The following is a 21,453-nucleotide window of genomic DNA, read 5'->3' on the forward strand; positions in this document are numbered from 1 at the left end:
AGCTACCATTGCCTGTATTATTCTCATAAAACTTTTAAAATACTGTCTTGCACTGGAGCCCTTCTCTTCAGCTATAAACTTCATATACCTCATATATACCTCATATATTATAGACCTCAGAATCTGTTGAAAAAAAATAATTATTGAAGTCTTTCAGAAGCCTGGGAAACAGGACACCAAACTTAGAACCTACTATTTAGCTGTCCTATTTTCTTTTTCTTTTTTTAACCTGTTCTGCTATCAGCTTTTGTTTCATTAATTTTTCAGATTCCGCCTCCAGGACACTTCTCTGTTTCTGGCATTTTCCCTCTGGTAAGCATGTCGAGGGAAAGGAAATGTTCAGCTACCTGGCAGTCTTCAGCTTCCCTTCATCAGTCACTGACTTCCCCTCACAATCACATACAGAGACTACAGTCTCTCTCATTGACCTCTTGTTCTTCATATATTTGTAAAATCTGTTATTGTTTTCCTTATAGCTCCTGCAATTTTCAATTTTGTCGTTTGTGATCATTCCCTTATTTGCTTATATTTGAGACTTGTTCATCCCTGCTCATACAATGACCTCATTGATTTATCTGTCATGTATGCCTCTATCCATTCCTTTATTGCTCACAGTATTTCCCTGGTCAGCTATGTTTGTCTTATTTTCCCCTTAAGCTTCAGTTCTCATGGCTTTCAGTGCAATATATATTTGGGTTTCCTGAAATACACTTTTGAATATTCCACACTTCTTGAATGTATGTCTAAGTCATCTGAGTTTTTTCAAATCTATCATGAATAATTCTTGTGGAAAGAACATTGTTGGCTCTCATAGTGATAAGCTCCAAGAGGACTTATAGACATTAATAACTGAAGAAATTGAAGACATAATATACAAATTTATATTCCTTAGTTAGAAGATGATTTATGGTATATTTTTAACTCTCAGTATTTTTTTTTTTCTTCATTAAAAAACATTTGGTGTCACTCACTCTTACATTTAGGAGGATTCTTCATCAGAAAATACATATTTCTTTCACAGAGTTGAACTTGATTGTTAATGTAATTTTTTACTAATTTAATTCTAATTCGCAACATAATTAGTATGGTTACTGTTTATAAACTATAACAATTAAACATCTCTAACTATAATTGTATGGGATCAGAGAAATACAGGAAATTTTCTCAATCAAATTATTGATTTATATTCTCTAAATGATATCATACCTCAAATATGAAAAGTGGGACATGACATCTATATCTGGAGGAAACTTTCCACTTAGAGTGTCTGTTTCCCTATATGGATTATAAAGGGAGAATATGTGACAAATAATAATTCAGTCAACTTTAAGTACCTAATTTAGATAAAGTGATTACTATTTATCACGTTTACCAGTCTTCTTTTTACATTTGTATCTCTTTTCTATTGAATCTCCGATTTCAGAAGTCTTGTGCTATAATACCTAACTCAAGAAAATAAGATGATGGCAATATTATGTCCAAAATCAGGATAACACTGGTTTTTTTTTCCTCTTTTTTTTTTTTTCTCTTTTTTTTTTTCTCTCTCTTTTTTTTTTTTTTAACTGATTTAGTAATTTGAAAAAGCTTAGATTTTTTTTTCAAGCTAAAATGTAACTCCAGAAACAGTGCTGCCATTCTTTTATTTATTTATTTATTTATTTATTTATTTCACATCAGAATTTATTTTAATGTAAAGCATAACCTAAAAATGTATTGTAGACATAAGTAGACTAAGGTTATCAAAAAACATTTAATAAACCACTTAAGCATATGAATTAGTACTGAGGTGGAATTTTATCGTATACAATTGAGGATAGGAAATTAGGAAGAGTCTGGAAACAGACTTCAACATGACGTTACAGGCAGAAAGTTCCCAAAACACTTAAACATATCCTACTGAATGCCATAAGTATTATTTTTGGTTTGGTCTATATAGCTTTCAAATCCATACCTGCAGGTGAAGTATTTTAGGGTATTCAGAAAATAGGAATTTTGCAGATAATTCTTCTAACAAGTCTTCAAAGAATGAGCAAAGCTAATTAATTTGCATAAAACTTTAAATCACTCTCAAAGCAGTGATGACCTTTGGCTTTAAAGGACTTATACTATCAGTTGTTAACAGTAGACAAGAAAATAAGGTATTTAGACTCCACGAACACCTATGGCTTGAACATACACTCCCTGCACTCCAGGAGGATGTTCTTCCCAGCAGACTATGTGCTATTCTAAGGAAGAAATGGTAGCACTGTCATTGAAGCTGGACCACTGAATTGATAGGAATGAAAGTATCATAAATTCAGAGAAAGAGATTTACTCCAGTCTAGCAATTTGCCTACCCAATTGTGAGAATAAAATCTGTCAGCTGAGGACAATTTTTCTTTCCCATTTGAACAACTGATTGCTTAAAGTATGCCAAATTACTACAGGCATGAGCAGCAAACTCAGTGGACAGTGGTAACAGACAGTAGAGTCAAACTTCCTTCTGGGAAATTACTTTTGCTTTCTAGGCTGTACTGATCAGAAGACTTCTTTACCCCAGAGATGTCCAGCATAGTGCCCAAGTACTGTCATGGAACATGGGAGGTATTGATTCAAATCTTCCCAGGCTGGGAAGGGTAAAGAACTTTGTCCAACACATTAACCACTAAGCTACATAAGAGAAAAGGGAAAAGCAACAAGTCAAAGTTCAAGAAGGACATTCTTTTTTTGAGTCATTATTTCACAGAGATGGCTAATTGCAGATTATAAAACAGAGTTAGGACATTGGTTTTAGTACTTCCAACTGGCTGGATTAAAATTCTTTGTACCCTGCCTGTTAGGAATCCCAACCTAGAAGACTAGTTTACCTTAATCTGCTTTCCAGGAACCTGCTGGCAACTGAGCCAAAGCCTTGAATACTGTTCCAGAATCAGGCATGCTTCTTGCAATCATTGCACTAGCAAGCACCATAACATCTAATACTGCTTACAGAATGACTGCCCTCACCCCTATCTTTTCAGTGGGAGTCAGGCACAAATCCAGAGTCAATATTTTGGAAAATCTGTGTTCCCATCCACATTTTAAATGCTTGAATATTTTCCTAAAAGTGGGACCACATTAATATATTTTTATCTATTTAAACTGTAATAAAAAGTAAAAAAATGAAATTTAAAATATGGTAATCTCATCTCTGCAGCTTTGCTGTGTTTCAAACTTTCCTATGAGCTTCTGCTTCTGGTTCAATAAATCAGATTATTAAAGACAAAAAAAGTTTTCTATGTATGAAGTGTCAAAACACTACATCTTTAGTTGTACAGATTAGGTGTGTATATAATAGTATTGCAGTTAAATGAAAATTATTAATATACCTGAACAGGTATGAGCATGACCAATATGAATGGTGAAATGTAGAGAATTTGATTATCCCCTTTATCCTTCTTGAATTTCAAATATTTGTGTACTCCGTTACTGAGCAGTAAGAAAAATTATGGAAGCATCCAGAAGCATGCTGGATCTCAAATGTAAAGGTACCAGATGTTATATTTACTTCACAGAGCTCTAAAAGGCAACTCAATCATTTTGCACCTCAGAGCCTTTTTAAGCATATAAGTAGCCACAAATATACCACAGATCTACTCATGTGTATAGCATAATTTAACTAAGTACTAAAGAATAATTAGTATTTTTAAAAAACAACATTACAAAAATTGCCTGGGAGTAACAACAGGAACATAGAATCACAGGACAAAAGTGAAATGAATTAATGGAGCCCCAAGCTTGATTTTAAGTGTTTGTTTGTTTGTTTGTTTCTTGTTTTAGGAAATTCTAATATTGAAGTATGCATTTTTAAACAAAACAAAGCAGGCTATCTTTGATGTAGTCAATACAGACACGGTAACTTAAGTCTACATGAAGATCTTTAACTGGATCCTATGCATCTTAGATGTTCGGCACCTTCCCACTCTAATTCACTGAAACCCCATGATGAACAGTGGCAAACTTAGTGGCTCATCTAGCCTCCAGATACATCATTTTACCCATCACCAAAGTATCTCTGCTCTTGGGACTTGACAACTGAAATGAAACTTTTGGTTTTGTGGTAATTGACCCATTTAAACAATAGGTTTATTTAATTAGTTGAATCCCATAGGTGTTCAGTGAAGAAAAATAAGGCACAGTAATGGTGTTGTACAAATACACTGGAAAAATCTCAGCCCTGGAGAGCTCATTTAAAGCAAGATGTGAAAAACAAATGTAACAAATCATAAGACTGAAAGCCTAAGTGGCAGCACAGGTTAGCAAAGTACATGCCCTGCAGTTGCAGATTATTCAAAAGTATTTATGTAAATAAATCAATATAATATCTGATTGCCCCCTGACTTATGATGTCATGGATGTCACCTACCCCTAGGCTTCTAAAACCTAAGTCTATACATGTCATGTTAAGTTTCCTTTGTAGTCAATGCAGAGAAGCTGGAATCTCTTGGGAGACAATTCATCTCACCTTTTTTAGACACTTTGCCTATCTCTTGCCACTGAAAATAAAGGGAGTTAATGGTGATTTAGCTTACATTTCTACCACTGAGGAATCTGACATATGACAGAAATCATCCCATTAGATTCTCTCATTATTTTAAAAGCTGTATGTCCATCCCTAATAAATATAGTACTTAGCAGATTTTATAAACAAGCACTACAATATCTTAATAAAGAGAAAAACAAAATTCAGCCTATTTCCTTTACACAGCGGCCATATAACAACATGAATAATTCTCCTCCCTATATCTTGTCTTTCTTTCAAAAAATATCTGCCTGATCTAATGTCAAACAAATCTGTAGCTGTACAAATCTTAGAATTGCAAATACCCAACTGTGTGTGTAAGAGCCAAAAGTCACAAGAGACTACTTCTTATTGCCATTGCCATTGCTTGAATACAGGGAATGACCAAAGAGACTAGGATAATCCAAAGAGAACAAGTTTAATGACTCATATTGATTCTTTAGATGAAATGCAGATAATCAAGTTTTTCTAAGTTGCTATTGATTCTGAACACTCTGATGTTTATTTAAATATAACCCAGATATGTAAGAATTCAAACATGCAAATCCATTGACAATTTCTGCACTAAATGAAAGAACACTAGTTTCTGCACTAATGTCAAATTGTAAACTTTATTTTGTTTATTTCAGAAATCTGAACTAGAATAAAAACATCAGGAAGGAAAAACCTCTGTTTTTCTACAAACAGATAAAAATGAGATTGGCTACTTTGAGCTAAACCAAAGCAGTATGCAGAGCTGCTAAGATGTCCTGATTTGTGTGCATCCTATATTTTCAACCTCAGTGGTAATGACAATATGACAATTCTGTTTACAGATAGAGGGCAAAACAGTTTCCCATTCTTTTTTTTTTTTTTTTTTTTTTTTTTCTTTTCATGATAATGTGGTGTTGTAATATGGGAAAAGTTCAGAATCAATCTTTCACCAATATGAAAGAGTAAGAAAATGCTACAAGACTGCATCTATCTGTTACAACAGATCTTTGCATAGTCATGATGTTTAAGCCTTGGACATAATATGAAACATTTCTATTCCAAAATGTTAAAAGCAATTGCTTTTAAGAAATTCAGCATGCTCAGTTCAAGCATTCAAAATTCAAGGGGAATAAACTGTTGGAAATCAAAGGCGATTCATGTTGTTATACTGTCAATCATTTAACAACACGGCTAGATACACATTAGTACAATCAACACCCTTAGACACAGACTCGATAGATCATATTTAACAACAACGCAGCAGGTCAAACTATCATTCTAGCATGTACTTAAGTATTGAGTAACAGGGTATGCTGTCATTTACTGCATCTCTAATGTAAGGCTACTATAATGAGACTATCAGCTACTGATTTCTATCATGAATACTTGTTCTGTTACCTCTACATGAATATACAATAGCACTAGCTCCCAACTTAATTTTAACTAAGAAAGATATATGGCAGAGAATTAAGAAAGAGGATACACCAATTTTCCCGTAACTATAGCAATAAGTATCTTACTTGATCCAAAAAGCTAACAGCTAAGGAATACAGACAATGGAAATAATAATACTGTGGACCAGTCTTCTAATGCAAGAATAGGACTGTCATCAGTAAACATCTGAAATAACATAAAAAAATGACAAAAACAAAATGATACAAGCTGCAACCACTTCAGCGCTTATGTACTGGATTCTCACTTCCAACACAAGCTACAGGACACTGCTCTTTGTCTTGCATGGTTGGTTAGGAGTCATTCAAGTGTGAAATATTCTAAATTCTGGTTGTTAGAGGATTGAGATGTTTAAATCTCCCTATTTTGGAAAAGAAAAAAGAATGTGCCTTTCTGTAGTACAGAGAAAACATGATTATTCTAAGACAGAATAGAAATGACAGCATTCCCTGTACTTTATGCATTATGGAGCTGCAGCTAAAATTAGTCTCTTTGTAAAAATGTTCATCATCATTAATATGCATTTAGAAAACATGTGATTATGAGGAAGCTAGAAGTTTACCCTCTACATTATCTTTAAAGGTGCTTTCTTCCTTGGTGGGCTCTAAACCAAATAAATAAATAAATTAAATAAATAAATAAATTAATTCACATAAAAATCTGTTTAGTATAAAGAGAATTTCTAAAATACCTTTATCATTATACCTGCTTGAGCTTTCTAGGACAAAATTTTGATACTAGCCATTGTGCCTTTCTGCTTACTACTGTGCGCAAGGTTATAAACACAAACTTGTAACAAAGACTTTATGGTAATTGCTGTACTATCTTGTATGCCTCTTGGATACAGCTATTTTAGTATTACGTACTTTTCAACAGTCCCTATTAACAGTTTCTGTTAGAGATACATTAGAGTAATGCAACCCACACAGTTGTCCTGTCCTAACTTTAGCTCAGTGTTGCAGTAATGGGACATACACCTCAAAAGACACAAATATAATGGGTTAAGCTTTTCTACCCTGTGCAAAGTAGGCATTGGGGAGTATTATTACATCCTCAGAGAGGATGTTGTTGCACTTCCCCTGCTCCCCTCACCCCTGACTTACATCTTGAAAGAGATATTGTTTTTGCTGATAACCCACCAGACTAGTCTCCTTCTGAAACACATGGTGGTTGCACTGTTGTAGTATCAGGGAACTCCTGATACTACCTGCAGGTAGTATTTCCACTACTATACAAGGTCACCTGTCGTAGAGAAATTGGCTTGTGCGATTGGCAAACTCAAGGGACAAAACTGTCTCTCTTAAGCTCAGTTCATATTTATTTATTTATTTATTTATTCCCCTCAAGGTTTACTAATGACTAGAAGAAATAGAAATACTCTGTTCTAAAAAATGAAAGCTTACCTATTGGCTTAATCACATGACTTCAAAAACAAGATGCCTAGATGGGCCTAAATGGCCTTCCCTTAATCTGGCCTTTTTTCATATATGTGATGAAAGGAAGGATGTCAGTTGAGGCCAAAAAAAAAAAAAAAAAAAAAATCCATTTAAATTCCATCACATTCCAGTCCAGGATAGTGAGGCTCCAACTTGACTCATATCACGATTTAAAAAAAAATAAAATACTACAGTATATAATGTTACTTATTATAGCTGACAGTGAGTTCTATTAGACTGTAGAAAAGTCTCTGAAGGAAAATGAAAATAGCCTCCCAAGGGAGTGGAAGCCCCACACAGCATGATTTAAATGTGGCAGCTGGGTTGTGGGTGGAAATGGCAGTTTCCATTGAAAATCTGCTGCCAATATACCTCCTATGGCTAGATTTCATAGGGAAATGCGACAGTTATCCCTCTCTGAGGTTCAGCTGCTCAGTTTTAAAGATGCACAGACAGGAAAGGCAGCAAGGATCAGAGAGTGAAAAAAGAAAGGGGAAATATCTGGAAGTACAAATGTAACAGGAAGATGGCAGGAAAGGAAACTGATTTTTCAGTTTTAAGAGATAAAAGTCATGTTCTTAGAAAATATATACCACTCCAATTATTACTTCTAATTTTTTGAATAGTTTGATGCATTTGATGTTTAAAGCTTATGTCTCATTGAAAGGCAGTTAGCAATTTGTTAGTCACTTTTAAAAATGGTCCCTATATAATTTGGGGCACAGTTCTATAATGGGAGTAGTTGTGGTAAAATTAAATGTCATCACACTTAACTTTAAAGCACTTGAGTTTAGATGACTAAGTTCCTTAGTGAATAAATTCTCCAATGAGAATATATAGATACATAAGCATGGGAGTCACTATAGCCAGCATGCAGGCTGTGGTATATCTATGCTAAGAAATATAAAGCACCATGGAATGAATGTTTTTGAAATCACTTCTCTGTCTCTTGTTGACATATATCTACTTGCAATTCCTACTTAGGCATCATTTTGAAAATGTGACTCATAATCCGGAAAGGCAAATTGCAATGCAGCTACACAAATCATGTCTGTAGTATGGATGCTACTTCATTGCTGTGTGTTTAGATACAGACAGTGCAGTACTGTTTTCTGCCTGTTTTTTTTTTTAACAACGCAGGTTGTTTTTATTTTATTTTATTTTATTTTATTTTATTTTATTTTATTTTATTTTATTTTATTTTATTTTATTTTATTTTATTTTATTTTATTTTATTTTATTTTTTTGGAAGTCAATTAACCTGCTACAGCTCCAAATCTGGCCCCTCAAGAGGAGTCTTTAATCATTAAGCTAGCTTTCTTTCTCTTTCTCTGTTCTCCTAGAAAACCTTTTACTCCTTCCTGCCTGCAGAAGGGGCAGAAAGCAGCCTGATCCAAGCCAGTTGTCATCTGTTGTCCTTTTGGTAATGACTCTGGCTTGGGAATTAACATTGTGCTTCAGTCCACTCAGGTTGATATAGAAACTGGCAGAGAATCTTGTTTCCTGATGTAGCATTCTCATTGCTGGTCCAGCAAGGGGATGTGACTGCTATGCTATCTATAATCAGTGTTGTCCCCTGCTTGTTAGTGTGACCACACATAGCCTACTACCTCTACAGGATCAGAAGATGCTGCTGTAGATAGATGTAGTATGCATATCTCAAATGTTCTGGTATGTTAAAAGCACTGAGCAGCACAGCTCTCCTAAGCTGGCTGCACCTCTGGGCATACATACATGTAAATAGGTTTTCTATTACAAGCTTGATCAACTGCAGACTCAGAATTTTTGAGGATCTTTCTCTTACATTTCAGTATATAAGGTCTATGTAAGTGGTGCTGTAGAAGCTTGTGGTTTTGATGTTGAATAGCTTTTTGTGAAATCAGATGCATAAATTTAATGGTGGAAAACTATTTTTCTCTCATTCTGTAATTAACAGGTAAGTGTTCTAAATGGAAGGTGATTCAGGTGTCAGAAAATATTTTAGTGTCCATAATACCTAGAGGGTTTTGAAGGAAGGGATAAGCTTTCTTCTTGGAGATCTTCAAAAGCTGCCTGGACATGGTCCTGAGTGACATACTCCGGCTGTCCCTACATGAGCAGGGGGTTGGACCAGTTGACATCCAGACGTCCCTTCCAACCTCAACTATTCTGTGATGCTGTGATTCTGTATGTACATGGATAATATGTCACTTCAAATTCTTTGTTACTGTGAAAAGATATACTGTAACATAACCAATAGGTAAATCTTTTGTCTCTGAATGAGATAATTGTAGATTTCACTATAGGTTAAAAAATAGTGAGGGTGATACTAGTTCTGTTTTTTTTTTTTTTTTCAGGACAACCAAGAATTTTTTGTCTTCCTGGGGAGTTCTTGTTTTTACAGACAACATAATCGTAGACTAGACTAAGTGTGCCTTAGTATAAGAGGAATGAAATTCCATTCTTGCTTACATAAAAGATCGGTTTAATCCATAGTGTACATAAAAAGTGAAAAAAAATAAGTCTATTAGCAAATCTAAATTAACCATGATATTTCTGATGTGGTTCAGCCAAAGCTGTCCAATAGGCTGTGATTTTTAAATCTGACAACTATAATTTTCACTGATAAGTTAAAATCATAGTAGACAGAAAATGCTGAATGTTTTATCTATGGTATAGTTCTGCTTAAATTCTGACCTTTTAAACAAGTGGTTCAATTTCTAGTCAATGCCATTTTAACAGTTCAGTCTTTCCTCCTACATCCCTACATCCTTTTAATAACTGGAAGCAGCAAGGCTGAATACTAAGATATGAAGTTAACCCAGTAATCAGAATTTATTTACATTCTTTCTGATATTATATTTGTTTTATAATTCTGACTCAGTTTCTGAGTCCATCTTTCTTTGTGAAGTCTCATAAGTTAAGCAAAGCCAGGGCACGTCAGTTCTGAGTATGTCAGTATTTTCAAGGAACACCAAGGTGCTGCAGAGACAGTCCTATGACTCAGAAATATGCTTTCCTTGCCAGTAGCACTAAAACAAATTTTTAGCTCACCATTGTGGAAGGGACAGAAGACTGTCAGGCTAGTAATATCTTATATCACATGTAATTAAAAAGGAGAGATAAGTGTATCTGTTTTAATAACCAGAAATGTTAATTTCAAACCTTTTGTTGAAATAAAGTCATGCAATTACATTGTCAGAATTATTTTCAGAGATATAGTTAATCTTTTCTCTTTGTTTTGTTTTCCCATTTTTGCCCATTTCAAACTGTTATGTAGTATAACTGTGCACTGGTAAAAAGTTTCTATGACCAGTCTTGTGACTCAGTGTGTTATTGCAAATGTATTACAACATCATAAGCAATATGACCTTTAGTGTCATTTGAAACAACACACTTAAGTGTCATCACAAAATGCACTGAGGCTCCTGTGTTAACGTTTGTGAATTGTTTTGAAATTAGCAGTTCAAAAAGCTTTGTGAGAATAAAATACAGTTATTGTAATAAATGTGCTGCAGAACAGTCATCCATCTACTACTTGGAACTTTTTATCTGCTACCTCCCTTTACAAAGTAAGGGGTATCTAGAGAATTCTCTGAGACATAGATTTCAACCTCCCCCCATAAGACTCACATCAGAGAGAGTATTCTTGGAGATGTCTGTTTGTCCATTTCTACTGAAATAGTCCTTAAGGTTATTAAGAGCCAAGAAACTATTAATCCTAATTGATTATCTTAGAATAAAACATGACTGTGCAAGACCTACATTATACAGCACATCAGTAATTCTAGCACATTATTCTTATTGTCACTGCCCATACTCAATAACAAATAATCATTTGCTAATCTTTGTATAAATGAACTTTTAACATGAGTTGCATGGTCTAAAGCAAAAAGCGCTGGAGTGGAATTCAGAGGCATGACTCAACTTCCTACTGTGACGCAGATTTCTCATGTGGTAGCAAAGAGTCACGAACTGCTGGTTTATCAAGGGAATGAATGCATTACAGCTTTCAGTTTTTATGCAGAGCTGCACAGCAGAATTTTAACATCCAAGTGAGGTACGTCTGCTCCTGTCCTAATACCTAGGGAAATGTAAGCACTTAACACCCACCAGAATTTAGATGCCGCAATCTGGAATGGAGGAATCTACTTCCCGAACTGGGGGATTTCCACTCACAGAATTAAGTACCTTAAGGCTTTTTCCTTACAGAAACTGAGGTGAATTCAGATGAATTTTCATTATGAGATGATCAGAGGAGGAATCAATTCCAGCTTTAATGTGTGAGAAATTTGTTTTCATTTTTTTCAATTTTCACTCTTTTGCCAGTGTTAACTGAAACTTCATTCTACATGTCAAAGAAGAGTGCTTACTCAGGAGATTTTACAATAATCTGGGTTTAGAGTGTGCACTTTGCTAATACTTCATGCAAAAGACAACATTTACATGTTCTCTGCTATCTTGTCAAGACTGCATTCTGTTCCTCTCTAAAACAAATGTGTCTTTTATATGAAATGCTAATATTGGGACTGGAATCAGAGTTTCCAGAGTCTATCCAGAGAGTCTGTGTAACTCTATCCTCAGAGTGACACAATTCCTTCCCTCTTCCCTTAGCATATATTATTGTCCATAAAACAAAAACAGATCAAGAAAAGAGAGCAAAAAAACATCCTGATAACTTCTTTATAGTCAACAGAAGTTCCCAGAAGATGGGAGATATATATTCTAACTTCTATTGACAAATCATAAAATAGTGTGTGAGTGCTATGCTTGTACAGATCGCAAATTGGAAGACTTTAAAAATACTTGCTACATTGAAACCAGAAGATAAGATATTATAGATGTAATAATTATGTTATTGATTTAATACAAAATAGTTATCAGGGTGCCCAAATAAATGCTTCCTAGAAGAATATCTGAAATTTGATGAAGATTAATGTTTACAGTATAATTCTATACAAGTCTACTTTGACTTCAGAGTTAGGCACAAAATTAGAGGCAGATTTTGAGGGTCCGTTTTTGAGGGTCACCACTGGGTGACTTGAAGGAGAAGCCAAATTCCTGACAGCTTTTAGCTGTAGCTCTTAGCTTTAGCCTTTATTCTGAATGCCTATTTCTTGTTTACCAAACATGGGTACGATTTTCTCATGGAGACATTATGAGGATGACAATTTTATCATAAATCGAACTTAGTTTAAAACACAGGCCTAACTTATTTCTCAGGAGTATTTCCTCTTAGACATTACACTGCTTCACAAGGATACAAAGTGTACTTAAAGTGTGGCACCGCTGATCCCTGCAAATAACAAAAAGGCATTAGATTCTGCAATCTCTTTTTATGTAATCAGTGTACATCAAAATTTTCTTGGAAAGGTGATTCAGGTGAATAACCAGGAGACTAATTCGGTAGGTCTAGTCATCTGGTTAAAGTTATATTCAGAGTGTCCTAAACTGTATAGTGCTAAAGATGTCTTCAGGAGGTATTTAACCCCTGGGCATTTGATTCTCTACTGTGGATATATTTATTTAGTTTTATTATTGTCATCAAAGATATCTCAGGAGTATCTCTCCTTTCCCTGTCCTGAGCTGACACGACTAGAAGCAGGACTTCATACCAACCACTAATATGAAGTGATGTCTTTGAAAGAACTGTCTCAACTTATTGAAGAACTTCGATGAAAGTCTTTAAAGACACATCACAGTTTATTTTAGGAAAAAATACATCCAACAACCAACAACTATTTATGGTCTTTTTCTTACCAGCTTGTTTTTATTTTCTCACTTTACTCTTTTATGCCTCATTTCTGTCCTTTTTCACAGATTCAAGGAATGGTTGAAGTTGGAAGAGACCCCTGGGGGGGACCTAGTCCAACCCAGAAACCTAAAGCAGCTGCCCAAGACCACGTCCAGGTGGCTTTTGAAGATCTCCAGGGAGGGAGACTCCACAACCACTCTGGGCAAACTGTGCCAGTACTATGTCACTCACACAGTAAAGAAGTGCTTCCTGAGGTTCAGATGACACCTCCCATGTTTGAGTGTGTGGCTATTGCCTTTGTCCTGGTGCTGGACACCACTAAAAAGAGAGTAGTTCCATCCTCTTTGCACCCTCTCTTTAGGTATTTAGGTATTTATAAACATTAATGAGATCTCCCCTGAGACTTCTCTTCTCTAGGCTAAACAGTCTCAGCTCTCTCAACCTTTCTTCATAGGTGACACACTCCAGATTCTTCATCATCTTTGTGACTCTCCATGTCCATCAATACGGACTATGCTGCTATCAACGTCTAGTGATTAAGACCATGCAGAAGATCCATGCAGACCTTCATATCTGGTTTCTTCATATTAAAGTGGGTTTCTTGATTTCTTAGCTTCTTTATAATCTTTTGCTCATCAAAGTAATACTAAGGTGTCTGATCTCATAAGATCTGAATACTTGAAAGAAATATCTGACTTCCTCTGCCACTTTTTTAAAGGATTTTGGTAGAATTCAGATAATTTCTTAAGAAGGAATTTCAGATAATTTCCTCTCAAAATAAGAAGTATGTAGGCAGCTCTACAGTATGTTAAAAGCCAGTGTCCAGTGATGCTCCAGACTTTTCTGATGTAGTGTAAGTCTAATAACTATGACTGTGTTATCACTAAAACACACACATCTTGATACTTCCAGCTTTTTAAATCTCAGAATCAACATTTTTACATAAAAGCATGAAGTAGTAATTCACAAAATATGAAGAAGTAATTCACAAAGTATGGAATAGGGAAACTGTAGTTGTTTCTAAATGTAAAATTGTTGTTATTATTGCAAATCAGTTACTTTTGCTATATTGCTTTTGATACAGAAAGTACTGAAATGTAAGGTTAGATGTCCTCTAATATCAGTGTTCACTTAAAAGTCTTTATTTAAATATTCAATAAATAGAGTTTTCACCCAATATATGCTTCTTTCTTTACATCTTAAGATGCCTGAAATTCTCTCCCTGTTTACAAGTGGGGAAACAGAGTCATAGGCAGATGAAATGTCTTGCCCATCATGTGTGAATGGACTCTGTAGATCCTCATTTTCATTACAAAAAGCACAAATTATTCAACCTTAAACAATTTATTTCTCTCCTAAGAGAACAAAATGTTCTCAGCAAAGATAGCTGGCCAACCAAATAAATTTCCCATAGGCAAAGAAAATTATGTATAGCTACTTTCAGGATCTTCTTCTATTGCTGGGTGTGTTTTTTGTTGTTGTTTTTGATGTATTTATTTATTTTTCTTTCCCATACTTTCTGCATGTTATTCATCTATTTTGTGGCTGATGGCAACATTTCCATACAGACCTTTCCACAGAAAACATGGTGGCTGTGAGTGGATTTCTGCATGAGAAATCCAGTACCCACCACTTCAAAGAAAATGAGCATATCACCTGAGCAACATGCAAGCTTAGAGACCCACTGCAGAAAGGTCATCCAAAATCTGCTGTTTACTGTTACTGTTGGATCAACACTCTTCTGCCTTTGATTTTTATCCCTAGTACTCCTGGCACATGAAGAGACTTGCTGCCACTGAAATTGCTATTCCCAATCCATATGGTGGTAGGAGGAATTGAGCTGTGGTTCTTTTATGTAGTAAGCTTTAGATAATGGTCACTAGCATGCAGAGCAACATGCCAATTGCTGGTGTTACGTCTGGTTGACGTTTCAGACCCAACTTTGTACCTTTCTAATCATTAATCAACAATCAGACAAAGAATATATTGCTGAATCCAGACAGCAGCCAATACAGAACTCTAATACATTATAGATTCTCTGTCAGCACATTTATTTATTGTTTGCAGTGTTCTGTTTAAAAATCCCTATGCTCTTTCATTTTATTATTTATTTATGTGTTTGTTTATTTATTTCTCTTTAGCCGGATTTAACAAAGCAGTGAATCTCCATTTATTAACATCTCCTACAAATACTGAATGGTGAATTATGTTGTATAAAATACAATTATAGTATTATTCTTGGTATTTACTGCTACTTACTAAAATCTTTAGCAAATATACCATTAAATGAAAGAATTAAATTGCCTAGGTAGAGCCAGAGTACTTTTTTGTCCTCAGGTAAATATCCAGTAGATCATTTTATTGTTATTTAACATTATATTAAAGGTTGGTGATCAGCATTGAGAGAAATGAATATGCATTTTTCTATACTTCCAACATTCAGTATGATTTTTCACAGTATCAAAAAAAGAAGGAACCATAAGGACTGTTTTGTGGTTAGGCTTTAACACAAATGCATCAGTGGACCTCTGGTTCTGCACAGCATGCAGCCATGCTCTGCTATCAAATTAATGTTAAAATATGTATGTTCTGGCTTCTGATTTATAATATCATTGACAAATAGTAAAAAGGACAGGCGTGCCATAAAGTTTATGGATGGAGCGATGGCATGCACAATGATGCCTCATAAAGAATAAAGGGGGAAAAGTTATTTATTCTTGTGGATTCAAGAACTAAAATACAGATAGACTGTCTGCGTGCACAGAATTTTTCATAAATATCCCACAGTGCACCCTGTTGTACAGCAGCCATACATTAATTAGAGCATTCAGCAGACACTGCAATGTGTTACACTCACCCAAGTGAATCTTCATTTTTCACATGCAGGGCCTTACTAATTAAAATCAGCTTTGCAATTAAATGTGGAAAATTGTGTTAAACTTTCAAGCGTGGTTTAGAAAAAATGTACTTATTTTTAGGGTATTTTATTTTGATGCAAATGAATTTTCCATCAAAGTGAGACCAGTAAAAGGGAGGTATGAGGATTTCTCTTTTTTGTATTATAGATGCTCCTCTCAGTTGCAAGTTGCAATGCTCCACTATCTCTCTGCCAGTACCTGGCCCTGTTCCAATGCTTTTAGTGAGTGCTATCTGTCAAGGCATGAATAATACAGCCCCTAGGCTGTCGGCAGAATCCAAATGAGGCATACATCAGGAAGCAAGCACTCGACTTTAGCTCCAGAACATGCTCCTGTGAAGACAGGCAATTATTCACCCACGGCTGCAGCCATGGCAATCAAACTGGTGGGTGAAAAGGTATATGAAATGAAAAAATTTGAATCAGAAACATGGCACAACAAGCCAGAGAAATTCAATAATTTTCTAATAAGAGAGAGACATTTGAGTCTTTTAATTTTGAAGTTTGGGAGTCTGAATTATTTTGCTCACTCTATTCTAAAATATACATGTAGATGACTTAACTGCAGTATATAATGTAAAGGCAATACAAGGGTGTGTGGAGCTTTTCCTGATCAGAAGAACAATGCTAAATTCTACAATGTTTATAAATTTAAGTAAATCAAGTGTATCAAGTGGCAAATCTCATGCTTAAAAATTAAAAGATGATCAAAATTCTATCTGTATAATGCGATAGGTAACAACAGACAGCTTCGTAAATCAACAAAAAAGGGCTGTAAAAAACGGTGGTAAATTAAAATATAATAAATTTTATAAGGCTAGGGACAACTCATACGTTATAGATCCAAACATTATTTTAAGATCCCTCCTCACTTTTGAGGATTGCATATTTTTGCCAGACATTGTATCAGTAATTAATGAAACAAACAAACAAAAATATTTATGCAATATGAATGGGAGAAAAGTTATGCAAAATTCCTTGACAGATGAAGTCTTTAAGATGCTTTATTTTACCTGAATTATTGTTTTCAGGAAACAAATTCATAATATATTGAGAGCTCTATATGTATTTATATTTTAAATTAGAAAGACTTATCATTTGGCCTTAAAAATTCATTCTTCACTTAAATTTGATGCATATTGTTTAAGAATAAAATTATGTTTAGATTGAATTTCTATTCAATATTTGTACCAAGCTACAAGCTTAAAGTTCCTTTTGGAACTCTTATTTGTTAAAATTTGTTTTATTCTGAAGCATGTCATATTTAGCAAGTGATTAATCCATTACAGAATCTAATTGCTTTTGTTATTTGAGAAAAAAAAAAAAAAGACAATATTAAGATGCTTTTAAAATAGGCCACTGCATGTAATAAGTATTTATTTTCATAGAATTTGGTTAAAATTTTTATGAGGCATCTAAATACCTATTTACTTGACAAACCTTAGACAACCTTAGAGAGGATGGTTTTTATTTATTTGTTTGCTTTTTGTGTGTGTGTGTTTTCTTTTTTTTTTTTTTTTTTTTTTTTTTTTTTTTTTTGTTGTAAATAATAAATGCATAGCAGCACAGTAGAGAGTAATACTTCCAAAGCTGTCATTCACATTTGCTTGGCAAATAATACAGGCCATAGTTTATGCTCAGTTAATTGAGAGTAGCTATGGAATTTTCACCTGTGTATCTTAGAGATACTTTTGTAAATCCACTACTGTGACCAGAAGTTGGACTTTTGCATTTATAGTTGTATACATAAAATATGAATCCTTTTGTCTTTAAAGTTTACTAATGAAACTGGCTAACGTCTGACTAATCACAAGGAAAGAACATTCAAATATTTATATTTTTCTTCAGAGAGTTAGCTGATAGATGTCCCGAAAACATGGTTCTGAGAGCACTGTCCTAGTGTGCCTTGGCTAACTGCAATATAACCAGAGAGGTTGTTCGCAACTAACTGTTCAAGGATCTGGATCATGTTTATTCTTCAAAAATACACAGTTTTGCATGTGTAAGAGTACTGTTCATTATTATGCTACGCTCCACAATGGGCCTGAAAAGCTATTAAGTGAATGAAATAAGCAGTGTCAGGAGTATGGTCCAGTAAGAGCCTCTGCTTTTCACTCAAAAGATATGAAATCTTTTCATGTCTTCACATTTTTCTATGTGTCACTCCTCCCACCCCCATATCTTTTACTTTTTTTTTTTTTTTTTCCCAGCAAAGGTATATAAATTTCTTTAACTCCATGAACTGTGGGTATTCTAGTTGACCTTGGTGACTACAAACACATACATCAGGTACTGAAATCTTACTATGCAATCTTTAACATTTAGGCATTATAGCTGCTGCTAGAGGATCCATGATAACTTCAAGTTTCTAGCTATTACTGAAATACAAATAATAATAATAATAATAATAAAGATATGACACTGCTCTTATACTACCTAACTTTGGGCACTTACACTCAGACTGGAATGCTAATCTTTTTGAACTTTTTATGCAGTCACTGGAGAAACATGCTCCCTCAAAGTTAATTTTAGAGATCCTACCATTCTGTCTTAAACTGCCCTGCAGAGCACCCTGTCCATCTTAGTTGACTTGTTAGCATGCCCATCTAGCAAGCTAAAATAAGCCCTGTACTTTAGAGCTGACAGGAAAGTATTCACTGTCATGCAAAGTTTCATTTTACAGCAAAGTTTGGTACAAAGAAAAATTCAAATAGATGGAAATGATGCAACAAGTCGTTACCAGTATTTTCTTATCCTAATACCTGTCTTTGATACACCTCAATGGCTTATAAATTCTGCTCGTTTCCCTGGTTAAGCGTAGCATTGCAGGATTATGGTTTAGATTTGTGAACCTTAATAACAACCCTTTATAATTAAATGGGGTACAAAACATATAATAAAACTCTCCTTTAACTTCTACCTAATATTTTGTCACCAGAACATCTCGTCTCCTGAATCTGTCTGAAAATTTGAAAGGATCTGTATATTTCATTTCAAATTTAATGTAGTATCTGAACACCATTTTCACAGTCACATTGGTATTATAAAGATAAAACTATATTGACAAAAATAAAATAAAATAAAATAAAATAAAATAAAATAAAATAAAATAAAATAAAATAAAATAAAATAAAATAAAATAAAATAAAAACAAATCTACAGCAAAACCAGAAATTCCAGAGACTTCAAGATGTTATAAAAATAAATAAATAAAATAATGCTACAGAACTCCAAATGCATCTAGTGGAAGCAAACACATTTCATTTCTTATAATGAGCTAGTCTGATATTGTGAATGGAAAGGTCTTAACCTCATTAAAATGCTCTGTAGGCCTAAACGGAATTGAGTTAGGCATCACAATTCCCTCAGCACATGAAATTTTTAAGACAGTCTGATTTCCTCGGAAGAAATGTTGGAGGGTCTTTCCCAGCCAAAAAGCAAATTAGAAAGAAGAAAAAAATAACAAATTATTTCAAAAACTTAAAATTATTAGGTGTTGATTGGACAAGATTAAACAAATTTATATATTGCTATTTCAGAAAACAAGTATGCTGTAAGCTTCAACAATGAATTTTGTTTTACACTAAGTAAGACATATATTAGTTAAATATATTTTGGTTCATAGATTGATAATCAGCATGGCAAGAAAACAATTTAAAAACCATACAAATTCCGTAGTCATTAGAAAAAATGAATTTTTGATGTATTTCCAATTTTTATTCTTTGTGCATCCGCCCCAAAATTTCATTTAATTAACAGCTCTGAGATTCAGTCTGTTCCTGTACTGACATACCAGAAGGTCAAGAAAGCAAATACAGAATTGATGTCTCCAAACTGCATGTAATCTTTCTAAACCTTACAACTATTTGTTCCCCCTACCTCAAAAGAGTGATGTTACACAAACACATAGACATAGGTGTAAGTTAGCGTAACTCATAAGATTTATTTATTTATTTATTTTTAAGCTAAAGAGTTTCCTTCTGTTTGGTTTCAAAATTATTGTTTCTGAAAACTGCATGCTAGCTGCATGTAGATAACAATCTTGTAAGTAGAAAGGGCATTATAATCATGTCACTTAACTTTGAGTGCTCAGAAAATTTGTGAAGAAGGATTTCATAGAATCATAGAATATCCTGAGTTGGAAGGGACCCTTAAGGATCATCAAGTCCAACTCTTGACACCGCACAGGTCTACCCAAGTTCAGACCATGTGACTAAGTGCACAGTCCAATCTCTTCTTAAATTCAGTCAGGCTCGGTGCAGTGACCACTTCCCTGGGGAGCCTGTTCCAGTGTGCAACCACTCTCTCTGTGAAGAACCCCTTCCTGATGTCCAGCCTAAACTTCCCCTGCCTCAGCTTAACTCCGTTCCCGCGGGTCCTGTCGCTGGTGTTAATGGAGAAAAGGTCTCCTGCCTCTCGACACCCCCTTATTTGGTGCTATTCATTAATTTGGTGCTATTCATTAATTACTGATGAAGCTTGTATTTACATGGAGAAAATGGACAAAAGTAAACATGGTTTGAGATGTCAATAGCGGTTTTAAGAAGAATCATTTTGGCTGTTTCTAAATCAGCGCTTCAATTTAACCAAATCCTTAAAATAACCACAAAAACATTACCATTTTTATGAAGGAAAAAAAAAAATATCTGAATATAAATATTTAATGTTTCATATTTTTAAAATGTAATTCAAAAGAATTTTAATATCAGGTACAACACTTGTTTTAATTTTGCGTTGTCTTGACTTGACCCTAAGCTTCATTTGCTGTTAAAAAATGATACATCCAACACTGAGTGGACAAATATGTCACTGTTTTATATTTTGCATCTTTCAAATAAATGCCTTAACCATAAATGTATAGAATGGAACAGAATGGAATGGAATGAAAAAGAACAGAACAGAACAGAACAGAACAGAACAGAACAGAATTCAGTTGGAATGGACATATAGAAATCATAAAGTCCAACTGTATAATTTCAATTTAATTAATTAAAAACAAATATCCTCATTACAAATCAGTCATCTGATTTGGTGCTAAATATGTATTATAAATATTATAAATATGTGGTGTGTCTTATAAACACCACAAGTGCTTTAAAATCTGAAAAAGTCAATAGTGATAAAAATTTTAATGGTTTCAGGAGACTTTGATACTAGTTTGAACATCTCTCTAATCAGATGGCCAAAACATCAGCCATTTTACAATAGAGGCTGCTGTATAAAATATGTCAAATAAAATGTACAGCACATGAGAAAAAATAATGCATTCTTGAGTTTAAACAAATTTTTAAAACATTGTGTGAGAAATTCATGCACAAATGATTCAGAAAACGAGTGTTGCTTATACAGAAGTACAAGACAATATTGAACATGTACATTGAAGACAAATTTAAATACCGAG

The 21,453-nt window shown here is 34.2% G+C and overlaps 1 protein-coding gene and 1 long non-coding RNA gene across 24 annotated transcripts in view; one reads left to right on the forward strand and one right to left on the reverse strand.

Moving 5' to 3' along the window:
* The window catches only part of MYT1L (myelin transcription factor 1 like), a 331,824-nt gene that overhangs the window by 111,612 nt on the left and 198,759 nt on the right, over positions 1–21,453 (reverse strand). The window lies entirely within an intron of this gene.
* LOC137854713 (uncharacterized) lies at positions 10,997–15,532 on the forward strand. Its single transcript, XR_011095345.1, has 3 exons — positions 10,997–11,440; positions 13,201–13,496; positions 13,590–15,532. It is a non-coding gene; the product is annotated as an uncharacterized lncRNA (long non-coding RNA).

This window comes from Anas acuta, chromosome 3, assembly GCF_963932015.1.
Source record: "Anas acuta chromosome 3, bAnaAcu1.1, whole genome shotgun sequence".
In the NCBI taxonomy this organism is placed as follows: Eukaryota; Metazoa; Chordata; class Aves; order Anseriformes; family Anatidae; genus Anas; species Anas acuta.